Consider the following 23,059-nt stretch of genomic DNA (forward strand, 5'->3'; position numbering starts at 1 on the left):
TAAGTTTTCATGTATCAACTCCTTGCTCTTTGAGAATGTATGGCTAGCATCTTTCTTTGACTTTGGAATTGGACACTGTATAGAAATAAGAAGATAATATTTTCCCATTTATCTTCCTCCAGAACAATCTCTTAGTGTTGCTATATGCTATTCTCATAAGCTGCTTGTCTTATATATCAAAATGTACATATATTCATACTTACATTATCTGTAATTATTTCTAGTGTTTTTATTGAGAGTGGGGATGGAAGGTATTTCTTTGGTATATTGGTACCTTGTTTCCAGAACAAAATTGACACAGTTTACCATCTATACTGATTTGCTATGATACATTGAAGGTATTGGGTTTTAGTAAATAAATCCCTTCTTCCACTTCTGAGTTTGAAACAATTGAGAGAATCACATAAGAGGCAGACCAATGGAGATCCACATTTTTCCTTCATGACTAATAAGTGAAAGGGTAGTCCTAAAACACAGCTAGATGGGTTTGCTAAGATCTCTCTTATGAATTAAGTAGCCAAGACTTCTAGCCCTAATATCCAATCCCTCTTTTTCCTTAGTAATAAAATTCCCAGGTGTTAGTGAGACACATAGTCATCCATAATAAAGACCATATTTCCTAGCTTCCTTCGCAGCTAAATATGCCCATATGATTAGGTCCTGTCCAATGCAATTTGATGGTGTGTGTAACTGCCAGATAGCCCTTAAAGGGAAATTTTTCCTTATCCCTTTCCTTCTTTCTGCTGAGTGGAATGTGGTGTGATGACTGGAACTCAATAAGCCATCTTGCCCCACTGAGTTCTAACTACATGTTGACAATGATGGAACAATAGGACAAAAAAAGCTGGTCTTCTGATGGCCATTGCGATTATTAATTTTATATTTCAATTTGACTAGACCACAGAGTACCCAAACACTTGGCTAAACATTATTTCTGGGGGTGTCTGTGAGGATGTTTCTGGAAGAGATTAGCATTTGAATTGGTGGACTCAATAAAGCATCTTGCCCTCCCAAATATAGGTGGACATCTTCCAATCTGTTGAGGGCCTGAAGAGAATAAAAAGGCAGAGGAAGGGAGAATCTGATCTCTCAGCCTGACTGCACACCTGGAACATCAGTCTTCTCCTGTACTCAAACTCCAACCAGGACTGTATCATTGGTTTCTTTAGTTCTCAGACTATCCCACTGGCTTCCCTATGTCTCCAGCCTGCAAGTGACAGACCATGAGATTTCTAAGCCAGTTCTCTCTGTGTCTGTCTCTGTCACTATCTCTGTCTTTCTGTTTCTTTGGAGAGCCCTGACTACAACAGATTTTAGTTCTGAGAATTGTCCAGAAGGTGGGCCTATTGATAAAGATCTAATATTTTTAAGCTTTTGAATTCAAATGAGTCATCATTCAAGATGCTAATTGGCTGACGCCAGTTCTCTTTGATGACATAAGATAGCTAAAAGTGGATCTGAAAGGCAGAACATTCAGCTAAAGAGTTTTGTTCTTGAGTGTTAACATCTCATGGAGTTTGCCTTGCTAAATTTTAGATTACCCTGGGACCTGTCATCCCTTCTTTATTTTCCATTTCTCACTTTCGAAATGGGAATGTCTATCCTATGCCTCTAGGTATTCATGTATTTGAAGCACATAACTTGTTTGGCTTCACATGTTCACAGCTGGTGAGGCATTTTGCCTCAAGAAGAATCATATCTTAAGTCTTACTGATTTCTGATTTAGATGATATTTAGATAAGACTTTGGACTTCAGACTTTAGAGCTGATGCTAAAATGAGTTAAGACCTTGGAGCTTCGAGGGTGGAATTAATGTATTTGCATGTGAGAAGTACATGGATTTTGGAGGGCCAGGGGCAGAATGCTATGGACCAAATATGTCCTCCCAAAATTTACATGTTGAGGCCCTAGTCTCCAAAGAGATGGTATTGGAGATGGTAATCAGATCATGATGGTGGAGCCATCATGAATGGGATTAGTGCCCTTATTAAAAAAAAAAAAAAAAAAAAGACAAGAGAGAGATGATCTTTTGTCGGTCATGTGAGACCACAATGAAAAGACAGCAGTCTGAAAACCAGGAAGAGGGCCTTCACTTGAAATTCAATTGGCTGGCATCTTGGTCTTTGACTCCTATCCTCTAGACAGTGAGAAAGAAATTTCTGTTGTTTAAGCCACTAGCCTGTGGTATTTTTTGTTTGTTTGTTTGTTTTAATTTTTTTTTTAACGTTTATTTATTTTTGAGACAGAGAGAGACAGAGCATGAATGGGGGAGGGGAAGAGAGAGAGGGAGACATAGAATCAGAAGCACGCTCCAGGCTCTGAGCCATCAGCCCAGAGCCCGACGTGGGGCTCGAACTCACGGACCGCGAGATCGTGACCTGAGCTGAAGTTGGACGCTTAACCGACTGAGCCACCCAGGTGCCCCTAGCCTGTGGTATTTTGTAATAGCAGTTCGAGCTAAGATAGTAATAACGTGCCACTGTGGTCCTGAACCACCTACCTCTGGATTTCATTTACACAAGGTAAAAGATAAACTTCTGTGTGACTTAAACTCTAGTCATTTTGGGTTTTCTTTCATTTGCAGTCAAATGTAATATTAAATAATAGTTATTTAAGAAGCTAAAAAACACCTTTAAGATCACCAGCCCAATAATCTTCATTTTATTGATGTGAACCAGAGTGGTTAAGAGATTTTTCAAAAGTTGGTAACAGGGTTCCTATGGGTCCATTAAACTAACCAGGACCAGAACTTCAATCCCTCAAAGGTCTGTGCCTTTCTCCTGGGACTTTGATAAATTGGGAGGAAAAGAGGAGCAATACAGATGGAAGAGAAAGACATGAACAAAGGCTAAAAAATAGAATTGCCAACATGTTCTGCAGACAGTAAGTAGACCATTGTGGTTACTACAGTGGGTGAGTTATGGTGTTAAGAAGTAGGATGAGCAGGGCCATTTATATGCATTTTTAAATGCCAGGTAAGTGTTGTGAATTCATCTTTTTTCAAAGAATGAGCCATGAGGATTTTGAAGCTGGTTTATTGTTATGTGACCCTAGACCAGGCACCACGCAAATTATGTGTCATGAGACTGTGAGCTCCTCAAAGGCAGGAGGGCTTAGCTAAAGCATCTCCCCAGTGATTTGCAAGACAAAGCTCAAGTACCTTAGCATGCCCGCCAGACACATCTCCTAACATTCTCCTCCATGATTTCAGGCTCCAAAAATACTAAGGTGTTTTCAGGATGCAGCATCTGACAATTCCATATTTTAGTGGATTAAAGCAAAACTTATTTCTCCAGCATGCTGCATGCCAGTTGCAAGTGAGCAAAACGATTCTGATCATCACCATGGTTCAGCCCTCCAGACTGATGGAGGCTCGATCCCAAAACAAGCTCCAGGTTGGCAGAGGCAGGGAAGACAGTACAGTGAACCAGGCACTGAGTCCTAAAGCTGCTGCCCAGAGGTAACACACCCTTCATTCACCTTTCATTGGCCAAAAATTCACATAGCCAAGACTGCCTCCGTGGAGTGCCAAGTACATCCTCCCTAGGGAGGAGAAACAGTTTACTGTAGCCCGCACGCCTCACCTTGCTATCTCTGCCCCTGCCAAGCTGGTGTCCTGTGCTCCCGTACTACCCCAAGCACACCTGTGTCCTCACTATGCCGGACACCAGGCTAAGCTTTTCACGCCCTTTCTCTTATTCAATCCTCAGAAATGACTGTGCCGAGTCAGTGCTATTATGAACCTCACTTTACAGAGGAAGACGTTGAGGTGGAGATGTGGACAGCTAGCTGTTTATTTCCTGCTTCTGTCTGTGTTTCTCTAACCCTGTGGTGGCCCATTCTGATTTCTGCCTCTACCAGCCTTCCTTGTTTGTCTCCTCCACAGCTTCCAGAGATGGCAGCGGCTTTGGAAATCCCAGAGGTGGGACCACCTGCAATACCTCCGGCCAGGGATAGGAAACTGGGAACAAAGACAAGGTGCTCTGGGAACACAGAATTGGCTAACTCTGTTGATGAAGAGGAACAGGAAGGCAGTGGCCTGGCAAACATGTCAGGTCCAGTTTGCTGGTAGAATGGCCTGTGTGACGTGTGGCAGGCCTAGGAAGGGACAGGTGTTGCTTATGCGCTCTTTTTAGAGAGACACTTTTTATCTGCTCTCTCTGTAGTTCAGAATCTGGGCTCCACATGTAGTGATGATGATGATGACAGCAAACATTATATTGTATGCTCAGATGCTAGATGGCATGTAATGATACTGCTCAGCGTTATTTTAGGTTCTCTCTCTCTAAACATATTTAAGTGTCACAATACTCTTGGGAGGGGAGACGATGATTATCCTCAATTTGCAGATGATGAAGATGAATCAGGGAAGTTAAGTGATCTGCCCAAGGTCACATAGCTACTGAGTAGCAGAGACTGGGTTTAATCCCAGGCAGTCTGTCTTGAGGGTTTGTGTTCTTTCCTCTGTAATTTTCACGCGAGTGCTTTCCATGGGCTAAGTTCCAAGTGTCTTACATGTATTAACTCATTTGCCCTATGCAACAAGAAATTTTTGATGTGTGCACCCTTTTTATTCTCAGTTGGCACATAGAAAGTTGAAGCGCAGACAGGTTAGGTAATTCGTCCAAGCTCGCACAGAGGTACTTAGCAGAGCTGAGGTTTAAACCCAGGGAATCAGACCCCAGACCTAGCGTTGTCAGCTACTGTGCCACACTATCCCAATGTTTGTTTAGCTACAACCTACTGGATACAGAGTTCTCTATATTGAGACCAGATGGGTTTGAGTATAGATTTAACAAAGACAGCACTGACAGATCTATCCTGTGGAATAAGCTCTCTACAGTTCGGTGAGTAGTTAAGCATGTGTGTATCCATAATTAATACATAAGACTCAAATTCCAGTGTTATGTCAGTTCCTCTTTGCTAAGAATTTGGTGAAACTTTAATTTGATAGGGCTATGAAAATCGCCTCTGTTCTGGTTCTGATTAGATGCTATTCTGTGTCCCATGATGACCCATATCCCACACTTATCTATGTAGTTTTGTTTGTTCTTTTATTCATGCATTCATTGGTCCCTTCAATAAATATCTATTGAACCCTACTAAGGGCCAGGCATCCTTGTAGGTACTCAGTCTATAGAATTGAGTAAAGCAGTTAGATGCCTGCCTTGTCTACACTTTAATGGAAAGAGTCAGATAATAAACAAATAAATAAGTGATAAGTCCTAGGGAGGAAAAATAAAGCAGGGAAGGGAGAGATGGAATTCTAAGGGGAAGGGGAGTTGCTTATTTAGGCTGGGAAGCTATAGACAGTCTTTTATTTGTTTATTTATTTATTTTTGAGGTGGGGGAGACAGCATGAGCAAGGGAGGGCAGAGAGGGAGAGAGGGAGAAAGAGAATCCCAAGCAGGTTCCACACTGTCAGCACAGAGCCTGATGCAGCGCTCGATCCCATGAACTGTGAGATCATGACCTGAGCTGAAATCAAGAGTCGGATGCTTAATGGCCTGAGTCACTCAGGTGCCCTGAGACAGTCTTAATAGAGATTCCTGGAGAAGATGAGGAAGTGAGCTGTGTAGATATAGGTGGAAAATGTAGATCAGGATAACAGTAAGTACAAAAACCTAGAAGCAGGAGCGTGTGTGATAGGTTTGAAGAGCCACAAGGAGGTCAGTGCGGCTGGAGCAGTGGGGGAGGCAAAGAATGCCCAGGGAGGATAGAAGGGAAGTGAGGGTAGAAGAATCATTCATGACCTCACAGGCCGTTATGAGGCCTCTGGATCTCATTTTGAGTGAGAAAGGGCGCCTCTGGGGGGCATTGATCAGCCAAGTCACAATCTATGAGTGGCATTTAGGCCACAGAGCACAGGAAAACCAAACGCTCACCAAGAGGTGGTGGTTAAATAAATTATAGCACAGTCAAACCACGGATTAAGCCATGATGAAGATTGACTTAGAGCTTGCCTCTTGATTTGGAGGGAATCCCATGAGGAAATTGAGCGAGAAAGCCAAAATGCAGAAAAGCATGTATGACACCCCATGTTTATAAGGGCTTTCACGAGTTTCCATATGCAATATGAACATGAATTTAATTGTCATGATTACATAGGCATGGAGAAAATCATGGAAAGACACACCAGATAGTGCACAGGGGCTACATAATTATGAGAGGGTAAGTTTGCAAGGGTTGGGGAGAGAAGAAGAAGGGAGATGCTAAGTTAAAAAAACAAACAAACAGTGTGTCTGAATTGATCACATTCAAGCATTTATGGAAAAAAAACTGTATGTGTGTATGTGTGTGTGTGTGTGTGTACAGATACATTTGTGGATATACAGTGTGTATATGTATATGTTATATATATGAAGCAATTTTAATATAAATATGGTATCAATCCTATGACCAAGCATGACTACTCACTTTCACACAGGGAAACAGAGACTCGGTGAGTTCTATGGCTGCCCAGGGCCACACAGTCATGCAGCAACTGTATAGGAGGGTTTATGTTCCTAGAATCCTAACTCTACAGCCTACATTTCTTCTTCTTTCCCACATTATTCATTCCTATGCCTTATTTCCTCCTCCTAAAGGGGAGTAACTTTCCTTAGCAAAAATGGAAAGAGAAATCATCCACAGCATTTTCCATGAAGAGAAAACAGATTTCCTGAAACTTTTAAACTTTGGAAAAACACTTCAGTCCCAAAATCAGACCTGCAGGGACTGTTGCATTCATGAATGGGGTGGCTGCGCCATGTAGACGAGTATCATTGGTGACATAACTGCCCCCCACCCCACCGACTCCGTGGCAAACAAAAGAAGGTGAACTGGAATCTCTTTACACTGGAAAAGATAAGTTGCCCATTTGGAAGGGAAACCAAAGGAAAAGCAAAATAAAACAAAAGAGAAAAATATAGTTGTTGGTGAGATTGTGCAGAAATGAGGAACCCTTGTGCACGGCTGATGGGAATGTAAAATGGCACAGCCTCTGTGGAAAACAGTATGGTGGTTCCTCAAAAAACTTCACATAGAATTGTGATATGATCCAGCAACTCCACTTCTGGGTATGTAACAAAATAATTAAAAGCAGGGTCTTGAAGAGATATCTGTACACTCGTTTTATAGCGGCATTATTCACAATAGCCAAGCATCTATCGTCAGATAAATGGATAAACACAATGTGGTCTATACATACAATGGAATACTATCCGGCCTTAAAAAAGGAATGAAATTCTGATACATGTTACACCATGGATGAGCCATGAAGATATTATGCTAGATGAAATAAACCAAACATACAAAGGAACAAATATTTTATGATTCCACTTGTGTGAGATTCCCACAGGAGTCAAATTCATAGGTAGAATAGTGGTTGCCAGGGGCTGGGGAGCAGAAGAAATGGAGAGATAGTCTTTAATGGGTACAGAATTTCAGTTTGGGATGACAAAAAAGTTCTGGAGATGGATCGTAGTGATGGATATACCACCACAGTGTGAATGTACCGGATGCCACCAAACTGTGAAGTTAAAATGGCTAAAATGATGGATTTAATGTTGTGAGTATTTTTTGACAATTAAAAGAATAAAAAAAGAAGAAAGGAAGCCTCACGTGACTGAAAATCCACCGTTCACAACATCCCATGATTATTGCATTAGGGAGAACTTGCCCGAGCCTATGGCTGCCCCTCTTGGAATCCTTTATAAAATGGGACCAGTGCTTTTGTGCTCCACCTTTCACAGTGTCAATTAGCTGGCAGTGACCCTGGTGTTCCTTGCCCTGTTCTGCTCTCACAAGCTGTGTACGCCCAGATGTGGAGGCTCCTAGGGGAAGACAGATGGCGGCGGCCATCCATCACAGAGACAAGATCGTGAAGACGGCCTTCCTGGGAAGTATCACCTTCACAGGGAACCTGATGGAACTGGGAATATGCTAGAAGCAGGTTCTGGCAGCACAGAGGGGTGTGGAACTCAGATGGGAATAAACATACTGGAATTACCAAAGGCTGTCCAAGACTACTTCAGTGCCTGCTGCATTTAACCTTCTTTCTCACTTCCTGCCTTCCCCCATTAAGCCTGCTTTGATAAACATTTCTCCCCAAGGAGGCAAGAAATTCATTTCACTTGGCTGAAGACAGCAGGATGTCACAAAAGCCTTAGCTGTGGTTATCTGCCAACAGGATTGAAGACTGCAGTCTTCCTTTAGGAGAACCCCTTCTTGTTTCCATTTCAAGTACCTTGTTGTGTATGGAGCATCCTGTTTCTCATTCTCCTTTCTCCTCAACCAGCCCCTTGCATCATGTTCCTCAAAAGGAAAGGATGTTCTGTATCAGACATGTGTGAGCGCCTAACAGACACCTGTCATCATAGACCATACTTCTCAAACCAGGTATCAGCTGCCAATGCATAAAAATGTCTCCATGGAGAACCGTCCTCAGAGCAGCCAGGGAAGGAGAAGAGTTGGTGCCTGAAGAGCCAGAACACTTTGGCTGATGGGAGGAGAGAGTAGTAGCAAATCCAGAACTCAGTTTTACCCCTGGGGAAGGTGTGGCTGGAAAGAAGCTACTGCTTAACTTATAGGGACAAAGGCTTAACTGTGAGCAAGGGTGGCTGGAAAAAGAAGTGCTTCTGAGTGTAATGGAGTATTTATAGCTACAGCTGTTCAGTCCTTGACTGCACAGTCTCCCAGCCTCAACTTTGCCTGGACTCTAAAGATACATTGTAAGGCTTTTGATTCCTGCCCCCCACCCCCACCCCCGGCCCGGGCCTGGCTCCCTAGTGTTTCTGATCTGTAAATGTGAAGCTGAGGTCTCAGCCTGCTCTGCCTGTGAGATCCCAACCGTGTCTGTCTTGCTCACTCTTATCCCTCTCTCTTGCACCATCAATTCCTTGGTCATGAGTCAGCTTGCCTGTGTTCATATCCCACATGCCTAGACCTGATGGTTGGCCAAAGGACAACACTTTGGGTACACCCCAAGGCCCTCATAGTGCTGGGCAGAGGGGTGCCCACTCTGCTCCATGGTCAGGGAGCCTACTGAAGTCTGTCTCCTGCTGCTTTCTCTGGCTGGTTTCGTTAATTCATCCCACATGTTTCCTTGCTGGCTGGTGAAAGAAAACTCCAGTGTCAGCTTGTGCCTGCGACCAAGTCAGAGCGCGGCTTCCCCTGACATCTCTGTGATCCTGGGCAGATGCATTTTCAGGGCAGGGCAGCATGACCACCGGTCCACAGAAGGTCTATGTCAGAGGGAAGCACACGCACGGGCTGAGGGGCTCAGCAGGCACCTCTCAAGGACACTCTGGTATTAAACCTTCCAGAGTTAGAGGCAGGAATCGCCTAGCCTTGTCAGCCACCTGTGGCAGCCTGGGCCTTCACTTTTGCTTGCTGTTTTGCAGTTGTGAATACAGATTTCCTTAATAAAACTTATCAAGTGTAAGTACAAACTTACACACACTGCTATCTGCTATTGCTTCTTAGACAATCTTACAAATGGGTGCAGGATATTCTCACTCTCATTTACCAATGAGGAAACAGACTCACAGATACCAGCTAGCTTGGTTAGAGTCACCCAGCAAGGAAGCAGTGAGGCCTTGAACGTGAACTCCCTGGTGGTGGAGACTGTGCAGGATACTGCAGGGTGTGGGTTGATTTTGCAGAGCCAGAGAAAAGGATGGTAGAGGAAGGGCAGGAAAAGAGCCCTGAATTTAATCCCTTTTCTCATCTGGAAAACAAGGGGCTTGGTGAATCCCAAGTTTACTTAATAGTCTTCGCTTTATTTATTTATTTATTTATTCATTCATTCATTCCTTCATGTATTTATTTTGCTTGCTTACTTTCTCTCCAATGTGAACCCACTTCTGTTTTGTGTTTCCTTGGAGGTTTTTAACACTCAAGTGCATTTGTCTTCCCTCCCAGCACCAGGCCTGGGCAGGGCTGTCCTGATGGCAGGGTGAACAAATACGGTACTATAAGATGTAGTATAGGTAGTATAGGATGGCAGTGTAGGGTCTCTGCCCTGGCTCTTGCCTCTGTCTGTCCTTGCCTTATCATGCACAAGCTCCCGTGGAAGTTTCAAAGCCCAATGCAGTTGTAACCACCACAGAGAAGCCTTCCTTACTATGACCCTGTGCTCTAGTTCCCCCTAAATAAAATTCATCCCCCTGCTCTGGTACTTTGTATCTACTTTTGTAGCTGTGATGTCTTGGCCCATTGCTTGTTTACACATCTGTCTTCTTTACAGATATGTGGATCTCCTAGAAGAAAGGGAGGAAGGAAAGGAAAGAAGGAAAGGATAGGAAAAGAAAAGAAAAGAAAGGACAGGAAAGGAAAGGAAAGGAAAGGAAAGGAGGAATGGAGGAAGGGAGGGGGGAAGGAAGGAAGGGAGGGAGGAAGGGAGGAAGGAAGCAAGAAAGCAAGCAAGCAAGCAAGGGAGGGAGGGAGACATCAAATTAGTTGGCTCTTTTCTGTAGTTATACACTTACAGGAAACCTTCAAAGTGCATGTGACAGTCAGCAGGGTTGCAATACTGTCTGATGAGGTCTTGCTGAGCTTAACAGTCACACACACACACACACACACACACACACACACACACACACAGCCACAGCTTCACCTTTGAGCAACACAATTAATTTTAATAGGCCCCTTTTCCCTTCCCTTCAAACTTAAAGAAATTTCATGAATTATCCTTTAATTTCTCTTTAGCAAAACACATGGGTGACATTTGAATTATTCAGATCCACTTATATATCTATGACTATCACTCTTCTGTATTTATTTCTTTCTCTGGGAAGCTTTACTTTTTATTCATAAAAATGTGTGTGTGTGTATAACATCAAGCAATAATGAATTTTTAAAGCTGATTTCTTAAAGCATCAAGCATCTTTGAAACTTTTCCCTCATTACTTATAATGAGGGAAGTTATGGTCAAAAACAATAAGAGAAATAAAGTCCATGGGATTAGAGATAGTGTTAGCTATAGGTACATCTGCTCATTTCTGTAGGTCATGTCTTCAGGCTCAAATACACAAATACACAATAATTAGAAGGTATGACAAAGATAGGGAAGACTACTCTGAGATCAAAAGGATATGAAGAACAAGAGGAAGAGAGTTTAGGATAGCAGGAACAGCATGTGCAAAGGGCCTGAGGTGTAAAACATTTTAGTGTGTTCTAGAACTTGGCAGAAGTTCAATAAGGTTGTAACCAAATGAGAAGAGCAGAGGAGGGGCCAGACCACAACCTTGTGTGCTAGGGTGAAGCAACTGAATTTCATCCAAAGTTCAGTGGAAAGCCACTGAAGGTTCTAAGCCAAGGATTCTATACGTTAAGAAGAGTGTGGTCAATTCTATATGTTAAGAAGTTCCATGCAGAGTGGAAGAGATAGGCAAGACAGCATTTAAAGGGCCTGTTAGGAGACTAAAATGAAAATCCAAAGGAATGTTAACAAGGACCTAGAAAGACTAATGCTAGTAATTACAACTCACGGCTCTGTGCCCTGTTCTGAGTGCTTTATAGGCATTGACAAATTTAATCCTTATAACTCTCCTGTGTAATCACTTCTATTACTACCTCTATTTTACAGATAAGGACTTGCCAAAGCCACACACCCCTTGGTAGGTGTATAGCAAGGATTTTAATCCAGGTAGTTTGGCTCACAACTCAGGAATGAACAGTGATGTGAGAGACGAGAGGATGGCAGGTTGGAAGGAGAACTGACCCTATGTGGTGAGTTAGTGGTAGGAGGGTGGCAGTCATAAAGGAGACAGAAGAATCAGATCCTGAAGGTCGTGACTTGGGTACTGGTATAAATGGTGCTGGGGAAAGCAAGGGTCTATCTTTTGTCTCAGCTGCACACAGGACGGCAACTTAGAATAGCCTGCCTTGCCACTTGTGTGGCATTAAAAGAGCCCCCTTGTAATCCTGTCTCCCAGTTGGATCTGCACAGACTGAGGCTTCTCAGCCAGGGTTGGCACACATTTGTAAAATGTGAATATTTCACTAGAATGTCATGGGGATTATGATCCTGCCCTTCTGACCTCCCAGGAATATTGTGACCATCAAATGAGAAAATGAGAGGCAGCTCAGCTGAGTGGGAAGTCAGAGCCTGGTGCTGAAGTTTTCTCCCTGTCTTGGGGGAACCTTTGGGGGAAATCAGCTAATGCCACCAAGCCTCAGTTTCCCCACTGGTAAAATGGGAATCATTCCTCCCTGGAAGTTGTTGGAAGAATGCACTTTGAAAATGGTTGGGCTCTCTACAAATACAGTTGTTGCTATGGTCATAATAACTACATGCTGGTGAGACAATGGACTCTACACAAAGCATATTGTCCAGGTAAATAATTTCCATTGATAAACACAGATAAATGTTGAGCAAAAGCAATATAATGACTGAAATTTTCAAATGATATCCTGAAGTGATTAAACTTTAAGCCTTGAGGAGAGATAGAATATGTTGAGTGGTCTCAGTCCTAAATATCTTTCTGGCATCTCCAGCCAGGAATTCATTCATTTCACAAGCTTTTTTTTTTTTTAAAGCAACCAGCCAGGGCACAGGAGTGAACTATTCAGAAACATTCCTGGGCTTCAGTGTGGTTGCATTCTACTGAAGGAAGACAGGCAGTGAGCAAACAACCAGATAAACAAGTTCTCCAATTTCAGATGGTGTTAAGTACTATGAAAGATACAACCAAGGTGATGAAGAGAGAGACTTGGGGAGCAGGGGCTGCCAGCTACTTTTACATGGGCAGCCAGAGCAAGAGGGAGGAAGCAATAGGCATATCCAGGAGGAGAAGCTCCTGGGCATAGAGATTCTAGAGTGCCGAGACCCTTTAGCTAGAAACCGATCTGCCCTAGCCAATAAACAAAAAGGCCCGTGTTTCTGTAGTGTTGTGAGTGATGATAAATGAGACTGAAGTGATCACATCATGCAGACCAGGTCATACAGGACATGGTAGAGTTTGGCTTGATTCCAAGTACAATAAGAAGCCACTGGAAGATTGAAGCAGGAGGATGACATCATCTGACTTAAGCTTCTCAAGAGCCCTCTTGTCACTGGCTGGAGATAGGGTTGAGGTGGGGCAAGTGTGACAGGGCAAGACCAGTCAGGGGACAGTCAGCCAGGCCAGAGGTGGTAAAGGAGTAGAGAGAAGTTTGGGACATTTTTAGGACAGAAGCAAAAGGTCTTGCTAATGGCTTAAACATGGGTAATGAGAGAGTGGAGACCTGAGAAAGATGCCCAGGTTTTAACCAGATACAAGGAAGCTCTTGCATCAATCTCTTTGCTCCAGATTCTCATTAAGTATACATTCTTCTGTGAGATTGCAGTCAACCAGGAGCTTTTATGTGGCCACACCCAGAATTGTTCAGTCATCAAAGTGAGCAAGGCCTACTCAGAACAAAAGCTTAGGAAACTGGGAATGGACCAAAGCAATGGGAAAACTTGTGGTGTGGCAGTAGGAAGAATGTCTTAGCTTCTTTTCTTCTGGTCTTTTCATTGAACTTATTGTTGACTGCTCCTCTCTTCTGAAATTCCTCTTCATTTCTGTGAGCAAAGCCAGAAGAACAGAGAAAAGCCCTCAAATGTTGATCCTCACATCCATTTCAAACCTGGTTGATATTTCTCTTCCCATGTCGTTTCTGAGATTATCCCATGGTGCTGGGCCATGGAGGGGAAGAAAATGGAAGATGACTAGAGACATATTAGGGGAGATGGGACAGGAAGTCAGAATTTACACTAAAAAAGGAGCTGGGTTGCTGTGGAATTTGCTTCTTGTGTGCCTCTACCAACCTCACATACCAGGTTTGAGGTCCCTTCTGCATCCACAGTGGATGACCAAATTGAAAGAAAGACATACACCTGGACTCCAGAGTTCCATCTCTGCAGCCTTGCAGCTCTGCCCCAAGTTAACCCTGAAACAAGAAAACAGGCTTAGTGGAGCTTTTATTACAAGGTTTCATAATCTCCTATTTGACAGCAGCTGGTGGTACAAAGTGTGGAGTCTACTGGATCTGATTATTTAACAGATGGTTCTGTTTTCAAATTTACTCCAAATGTTCAGATGCTTTTTCACTATATGCATATTTCTCATCTGATACTACCCCCTGGGGCTGAGCTTTAATCTGGGTTATAGTTTGTAAGTTTTTAAAATTTTCTTTTAATCTCCCAACAGAAAGAGAATTCCCAAACACCAGGGGCATCCACAGGGGCCGGGTAATGACTGCACATGAATACAAGAGGATTATTCTCTGAGGCAAGTCTTGCCTCAATCAAACCTCTTGCCAGAGGTAGACTCAGATATGCCCTATTTGGAGACGCCTCAAAACCAGGCTCAAATGACCTTGAGATGTGAACAGTGTGTTCCTTTCCTTGGGCAGTACATTTTAGCACATCAAAATTCTTAGTGGCAAATTAAAACTCCTTTAGCTGAGAATAAAGGCGACGAGGCAACTGTGTTACTGGCCCGTCATGTGTCTCTAATTGTGTCACCTCGCTCCTCAGTAGGCTTTTACGTTCATTATTTCCAGGTCCTTTTCCCACTGCTTCACATTAATGGTCTCCTTATTCTTTCTCTTCACTCCAGCTGCCTACAGCTGTCAGCCACCCACTCCAGTTTTGCCTTTCTAGTGTTTTCATCTTCCTGCCAGCATTATGAGATTTAATTTACAACAACAACAACAACAAATGTTCCCTGAGCCTCCTTTTCTTGACGAATTTCTGGTTTCCTCCACCATTTAGGATCTTCCCCAGTTCTCTGGGCACCTGTTCCTAGAGATGTCCTTTTAAAATGTTGCCTTTTTTCTACCCAAGTGCATGTTCCTAGGGGGCACAAGAGAGAGCAAAAGCTTTGGAAGGCAGGATGTGCTCAGGAGCTACGTGGTGCTAGGTAGAGAGTATTCTGGTTTGGAGAACTGGTTCTGAGTCATTGTGTGACTCCTCTAGGGACCACTATTCACATAGAAAATCAAGTGGATGGTGACTTCTGCAGCTCTAAGATAATGAAGCTGATGCCCCCTGGAGTTGTGCAAAGCAATGGCCCTCCCACCAATTTGCTGTGAGACTTGGGGCCGATTATTTCATGTCTCTGGGATTCTATTTTCTCACCTGACGAGAAAGATTTGTAGGTAATGATACTAAGATCATTGCTGCCATTGATTTTAAGACCATTGTAAGAAAAAGACCCGCCCACTGTTCTCTGTGTGTGTACCTCTTCTATGAATATTGGTCAGAGGTAGCTACATAATTTGTGGGGCCCAGAATGAAAATGTGGGGCAGGGCTTCTTAATGAGACATTTGAGAATTATGAGGCAGTGACTATAGAACATTAAAACAAGCCTGGGGCCATTCTGAGGGTGAGACATTGTGTGACTGCCCAGTTACCTGTCACCAAGCTCTCCCTGATGCTGCCACTACCATGTGACCATGATTAGTCTACTGGGTAAAGTCATGCCCACTTGAGAAGGACAGTTTTCTCAGAAAGGAGAGATTTCCTGTGTCAACCAAATGAATACTAGATGGATCCTTAGATAGAAAACCAGAAAAAAAAGGGCCCTACGCATCTTTGTCCTAGTTGAGGTCCCTTGGGTTCCTTATCAAGGATAGTGCTGCCCGATGGTGGTGGTTTCCACATGACATTCTCCACATCAAGCCAGGCCCGAAGCTTGGATAAAATCAGGTCTATGACCATTGAAGGCAGGTAAAATTTCAAAGTAGATTCTGTAATGTTATATTACTCTCCAGGTTTATTACAGAGACAGAGAAAGGGGGATTCAGCAGAATTATTCTTAGAAATGCACTGTATCTATGTGGAAAGAGTTCTTTGATAAGTTTCTAGGTCTGGAGGGTGAGATTCCAAGGGTATATTTAAATAGCAGAGGATGGTTCCTAAATTGCTAAGATGATGAAAGAAGCTTATGTGGCTTCTGATGGGGTGGAAGTCTGAGAGATCACAACAAGGAAGAAGATACGAGAGATGAGTGGAGACTGGACACTGCTAAGGAGAAGGGCAAGAGAGAGATGCCTGCTGGCCCCAACATGGGTAGGGGACTTTGGGATAACAAATGGTTAAAAAGGGATTTTTCCTCTGTTTAGTCCACGTGATCTAAGTCCCCACTTCCCCTGGGCTCCTATGTAGAATCTTTAGGAGTCTGGATTCCAGATTGCATGGTGCTGTGTTGAGTATACCCGTGAGTATGCCCAAGTGCGCAATGCTTTCTTGGGAATGTGAACAGATGCTGGTTTCCAGGTATTGTTCAATTCAGTGTAAAGGCAGAAGCAGCATCTGTGAGCAGGATACCCAGGGCAGGAGGGTCCTGAGGCTATAGGGTCCTGACAAGCTTCTGGACATTCCCAGACCTTGGTAATTGGTGATGGAGGAAGGGGTGTAGCAGTCGGTTTAAAGGAATTTCTTCTAGGACAAAGGCATAGAAAGGACTTCAGCTTACATCTGCATTTTCTTTCCTTTTGTTATTCCTGAGCCTTTAGAAAAGTCTTGTTTAAACATTCCAGCATGGTCTCAAGCTGTAGTACAGACTATGAAGGGAAGGCTCATGTGTCCACACTTGGACCAGAAAGTGAAACAGGGAAGAAGCACCCCCTCCACCTCCTATGGCTAACACAGTAGTGGCAATTTTTCTTAGTGAAAGATGTTCATGGTGATGGTGAATTTGGGGGACAAGGTTGGTGGTTATATGATCCAACTTCCCTACCCCTACTCGAATGTGAAGATTTTCTCTTTACTCACTGGCATCCTTGAAGCATCTACAGTTGTATTTTATTTTTAAAAAGACACCTAATGTCCTTGGATGTTGTAAATTCATCTACTTCACATGTTTGCCATTTGGGAAATAATAATAATATAGTCATAATAAGGACTATATATCTGTGCAGTTATATTTCTAAGCATTCTGGAATTTCATGAATCTTAAATCATACTATGATACATGTCTATGGAAGCTTCCCCCTAAAATAGAAATGCTGTTATAGATTCTACAGCATTAATATTTTTAAAAGTTGATAAATGAGTAGAAGTGCAATTTAGTCATTAAAATTTAACACATTCTGCTCATGCCTCTTATCTACCCAGTTATGTTCTCAGAACTAATTTTCACATTGTATTTAATGTGTGCTTTATTGATAGCTTCTTCGATCTGTATAAGAAGATAATTCAGGGAACAAAATGAATGGGATTTTTGGTGTAGGGAAAAGTACCTTTCCTAATAAGTCACTTCTTAAAAATAGTATTTCAGTCAAGGTTCTCTGGCTGCAGGGAACAGAAAGTCACAGTTCAAATATAGTTCAAACTAGTCCCAATATAAGGAGAAATGTTATGGATCTCCAAGGACAGAAAGTGAGTAGAATCATCTTACCTGGACATTTGAATAGAGAGTCACAAACTAAGACAAGACCCCTATGATAATTGTAATTCCTTTCATCTCTCCTTAGGGTGGATGAAAACTACTTCTCAATTTCCTGCCTTAGTCCATTTATTTTTTTCTCTCAACCCTGCACTCCTAGATAACACCATGTGTCTGGTGTTTTGTGGCTAACAACAACATTGTAGGTCTAAATTATCTATGTGATGGGTGCTGAGGAGTCCACTGTGCTATGCAATCAGATTGGTAGGGTTCAGATTTGCTCTGGAGGTTTTATTTGGGGGTGCTGGAGGCAGCTCTGAAGATGTACATCTTTGGAAGTAGAGGAGATTTATCAGTTCTTGGGGGAAGGTAATGCAGGAGATGCTGAATGAACCCAATTGTCATCTAGCTAAGACTGAACAGAGAAGAAATTGGAGGAGAGAGGAATTTTGATTTTATGTATTTAGCTTTTTGTACTTTGAGCTTTAAAAAGGCACTCTGTTTGGGGTTTAACTTTTGGGCCTTCATTTCACTGGGAATTGAACAATTAGAGGGAGTTTCTGTTATGTAACTTTGGAATAGTCTTCATTGTATTAGTTGAGTTTATTGTATAACCTCTGGCAAGCTCTATCAGACTATGTGGCTGGGCATGATTGGAGATGGGAAATAGAATAGAGAGTGATTCTTTAGCTTATGAGAAAATTGGTCCTGAAGGTAATAAATGTCCTTGTCCAACCCAGAGACATCTGAGGCAATCGTTGAATGGCTCACTTCAGAGATCCAGGAGAACATATTAACAGTGGTAGGAATCCAGAAGTAAGGAAGATCAAATGTCCCAGTTTACCTGGGACTAAAGGGGTTCCTGGGGATATAGGGCTTTCAGTGCTAAAATCATAGACATCCCAGGTAAATTAGCAGGATTGATCAACCTGGCTAAGGATGGAGAAGACTGGATCTGAAATACGGCTGGGCTTTTGGCCTGGATGGTCATGATGATGAAGATGGGAAGGAGACAGCCTCCTGTGGTTGCCCATAGCCTTTCCTCCTTTTATCATGGTGGCCTCATAGAGGTTGGACTTCTGATACAGTGGCTGGTTTTTGAAGGAGGGAAAACAGGAGCTTCTAGTCATCCTAGAACCTAGGCTTAAAAGTTCAAAAATGTTATTTCTACCACTGCTTTTGGTCAAAGCAGAGACAAACCCAGTTTAAATTCAAGAGGAGAGGAAAAAGTTCCCAACTCTTGATAGATGCAGCAGCATGCACATGCAACAAGGAGAGAAAGTAGTGATGGCAAGCTTTGGAGACTATCAGCTACAAACATCATTTTATAAATTAGGAGGCACACAAGAATGTAACATGTTAATGATGTAGGGCTTATTGTAGGCCAAGTCTCTCTACCCTGAGGTAAGTAAGATAGTTTCTCTCCTTAAGAACTTTTCTTCTAGGAAAGACAGACATACAAATACACAAATGCAATACAGTATAATGTGTATATATATATATATATATATATGTGTGTGTGTGTGTGTGTGTGTGTGTGTGTGTATACACATATACATATATGTATATATGTATATGTGTATATATATGTGTATATATGTATATAATATGTATATATGTATATAATATATATGTATACACATACATATATGTAAGATGTAGAAGTATTGTCTAGAAATAGTGACTTTTTTTTCTATTTGGAGGTGGTAGAAAATAACCATATTTCACAGACAGTATAGGGGATTTGAGGATGAATAGAAGTTTTCGTGGTATATAAGAAGGGTTAGAGCATAACAAGTACAGGGAAATCATGTACAGAGTTTCAGGAATTTAAGAGTGTGGTTTGCACTGTAAGATTGGAGCATAAAACATGAGAGATGAAAATGAAGGACAGGTAGGGAGTATAACACAGAGCATCTTGTCTACCATGTTGTAGAATCTATTTTATTTTATTTTATTCTATTCTATTCTATTCTATTCTATTTTGTCTTATTTTTTAAAAATGTTTATTTATTTTGTGTGAGAGAGAGAAGCAGAGAGAGAATCCCAAGCAGGCTCCACACTCAGCCCAGACCCTGACGTGGGGCTTGATCTCACAAACATGAGATCATGACCTGAGCTGAAATCAAGAGTCAGACAATCGACTGAGTTGCCCAGGTGACCTGAATCAATGTATTTTAAAGTGAGGGAGTGCTTTAATTAATTTTAGTTTTTTAAAAGTTTATTTTGGCAGTGGTAAATAATAGTAATAATAATAACTAATACCTAATGAACATTTATTGTTTTTCAGACACTATTCTAAGTACTTTAATGTCCTTTGATATCACAAGAACCCTAAAAGGAAGGCTATCATTATTATCCCCATTTTGCAGTTGAGGAAGCTGAGTCATAGAAAAGATAAATCTTTTGCTCAATATCTCACAGCTGCTAAATTTGAAGAGAGGTAGTCTGTCCCCTTAACTACTATGCTGTATTGCCATCTACACTATGGCAGATTTTGTGGCGTTAAGAGTGGCTAGAGATGTTTCTACCACTTAAGACACTATTGAAATAATTCAGATGAGTTCTTAATATCCAGAGAAAAGGTAGCAATAGTACAAAAAAGTGACACAGATGAGTCCCAAAGCTAAGAGGATACAGATAATAGGATTCAGTGGGAAACTGAATATGGAAAGTAAAGAAAGAAAAACTGAGGATGACTTCTGAGTTTCTGGTTTGGGTGAGCTGATGAATGCCAGTGCCATTAGCAAGAATAAGAAATAGAAGAGGATAGTTTGGTTTGGCGAGAAAGAAAGTTCAATTTTGACACTGATTTTGAAGTGCTCCTAGATCAACTAAACAGAAGAGACAGTTGGAAGTTGAGAAAAATTCAATGGAAGAGTCTCCTAGTGCCAAATGCATTAGGAAGGTCAAGTAAGGTGAGGCATGTGGAGCCACCATTGGATCTGTAAATACAGAGGTCAGCGTGACCTTGACAAGAACAGGGCGAGTAGAGAGGTGGCTGGGAGCCAGACTGCTGTGGGTGAGGAGAGGAGGAAGTGAAATCAGCAAGGGGTGGCCTAGATTTCCAAGAACTTGCCTGGGAAGGGAGGGAGAAGGATAGAGCAGGAACCACAAAGAAAAATGGAGGCTAGAGAGGGGGCATGTTGTTGGCCCATTTGCTTGTATTTTTGAAGAGTGAGTTAATTTTCTGGGTTGCAAGACTCAGAGAGGAGAGAGAGAAAGACTCAAGATTTATGAGGAAGAAGGCACAATGCATAGATAGAAATGCCAGAGTAGACCAAAGGCCAGGGTAAACAGGACAGATGGCAGGACATTTCTCCTTTCAAAAGAGGAAGGAAGAAGATAAGAATGTTTAGAGAAATGGGTGTATTTGTACTTGTGGGGGTGGGGTAGGAGATTGGGAAATTTCATAATAATCTCTAAGAACTATTAGCAAGTCATTTGCTTACGGAAGAGAAGAGGACTAGGAACCTGGAATAAGATGTTGGAGGTTGAAATAACACTTGGGTAAACAGGTTGATGGGAGAAAAATTGTATTTATGGAAAGTTCATTATGTGCTAAGCACTGTACTAGGTCTTTATGCATCATAAAAGTGGTAATAATGAGTAATACCTGGGGTTAGGTCATTTTGAGACTGCCTATACAAATTCGGTCCTCAATAAATATTTATTGAGTGATTGCGTTTTGCTTTTTGTGGCCCAGTTCACAAGTAAGTCCTTCCTCTGATTGAATCAGTGAATATTAATTAACATTACTGTGTAAAAACCTGGTGCTAGAAACAAAGAGGGGTCTCAACAAGTCACAATATTGTTAATGACACTTTTATTATTACAGTTATTTATTAAATAAGTATGATGTCCGCAGCAGCATGTAGTTTACATGGGATCACATTTAATCCTTATCAATAGGTTTTAGTTTATGTCCATTTTCCAGATAAGAAAAGTGAGGTCAGATTGCTTTCTCAAAGTCACCCAGTCAGTAAGCGGTAGTTGGGATTCAAATTGAGTTTGTTTTTTTTTTTTTTTTTTGTCTCCAGGGAATTCAACAAGCCAAGTTATAGTACTGATTATATAAGAAAAGTCTTAGGCTCTCAAAAAATAACCTATCATTCTCAGTGTCTCTCTCTATCCTATACAACACACACACACACACACACACACACACACACACACACACAATTTTATCAGTGACCTAAACATTGGCTTAATTGATGGCTATTACCCGTCTTAGTAAGAGATTTCTGTCTCTCAATTCATCTATCCTTCTCATCTTAAGTGCAAAAAGTCTGTTTTCTAGAACTCATTCTTCCCACAACTACTCTCCACAGTTCTAGCAAAATCCATGGGAGTCACTGTAAAGTACACGGTGTTATAAGACAGCACGCTGTGTTCCATTTCACCTCAGCAGATGTCAGTATTCTGATCTCTCTCTCAATCTCTCTCTCTCCCCCCATCCGGCTCCCCTCCCACCTTCATTCTCCTGTCCTTCCCCTCCCCCCACTTTCTATGAGCAGTTGTCTTACCCAGTTTCTTCAATGAACCCATCACATTGGACCCTCCATACAGTTACTTTTGCAAGAAGCTAATTATTGAACATGCAGTCTACTGAGTCCTGGGGAATTCTTCTCCATAAAGAAGTGGGCATGGATAGGCTCTGTGACTACATTCTACATTGGCCTTGCTGGAGAGAAGATACTTTCTGGAAAAATCAGTCAATTTATCCCACTTCTGGCAGCCTTCCCTTCTCACCAAGCCTGTGGTTAGGTTGCTGGAGCACAAGGACTACTGCGAGCCCTTTCTGCTTCCGTGGCCATGGAGGTGACAGAGGAAGCTGGAGGCTGCCATCAGCACCCCAAGGCCATCAGAATGATGCTCTGAAGCTACTTGGAAGAGGTGGCTGCTGGGGTCACTGGCTGTCTAGAGCTTTGCAGGGCTTTCAGTTCTCCATTGGCCTGGAAATACATTCAGGGCAAAGGGCTTGGGCTTTTTTTCCCCTTGTGGTATTTGGCTATGTTGAGCTCAAATCCTAGCTCAGCCCTGGCAGGACTGTGGACTGTATAAGTGAAAAATAGTGGAATGAAACCTCAGAACACGTTATGACCTTCAAGAAGGTTTGGTTTGGATTGGGTTCTAGAAATGGTCTGGGTTTTTTGGTTGCAGACTTTATTTTTTTTCCAGAACGCATTTTGAACCTCTTCAGAGAGCTGTTCATGACCTCTGAGAGGCATCTGAGACTCTGGTGGTCCTCACTTTGCCCTTCCCTAGAACCCCAGCCCCAACAGTAACAACAGGCATAAAAGAAGGGAGGTTATCATTAAATGAATGTCATGTACCAGCAACTGGGCTAAAGAACATCACAACCATCACTGCATGTCATTTTCAAAAGACTCCATTAAGGAAGGTATGCTTGGTGCCCATTATATTATGATGAAAGCAAGGCTTTGGGTTTTGATGTCTTGTCCATGTTCTCAAGATAATGGCAGTGTGGGATTTGAACATCAAGATGTTGGACTTCAGGGTGTGGGCTCTGAACACTGTATTGTACTCCTTTTCTCTTTCCTTTCCTTCCGTTCTCTTTCTGTACTTCTTTTTACTGCCTTTGTCCTCCTCTCCACTCCCCTCCCTCCTCTCCCTCCTCTCCTCTCATCTCATCATCCTTCCCTCTCTCCTCCGTTCACCAGGGCAATTCAGCTAACATTTTTGGAGTGCCTGC

This window comes from Panthera leo, chromosome B4, assembly GCF_018350215.1.
Source record: "Panthera leo isolate Ple1 chromosome B4, P.leo_Ple1_pat1.1, whole genome shotgun sequence".
Classification (NCBI taxonomy): domain Eukaryota; kingdom Metazoa; phylum Chordata; class Mammalia; order Carnivora; family Felidae; genus Panthera; species Panthera leo.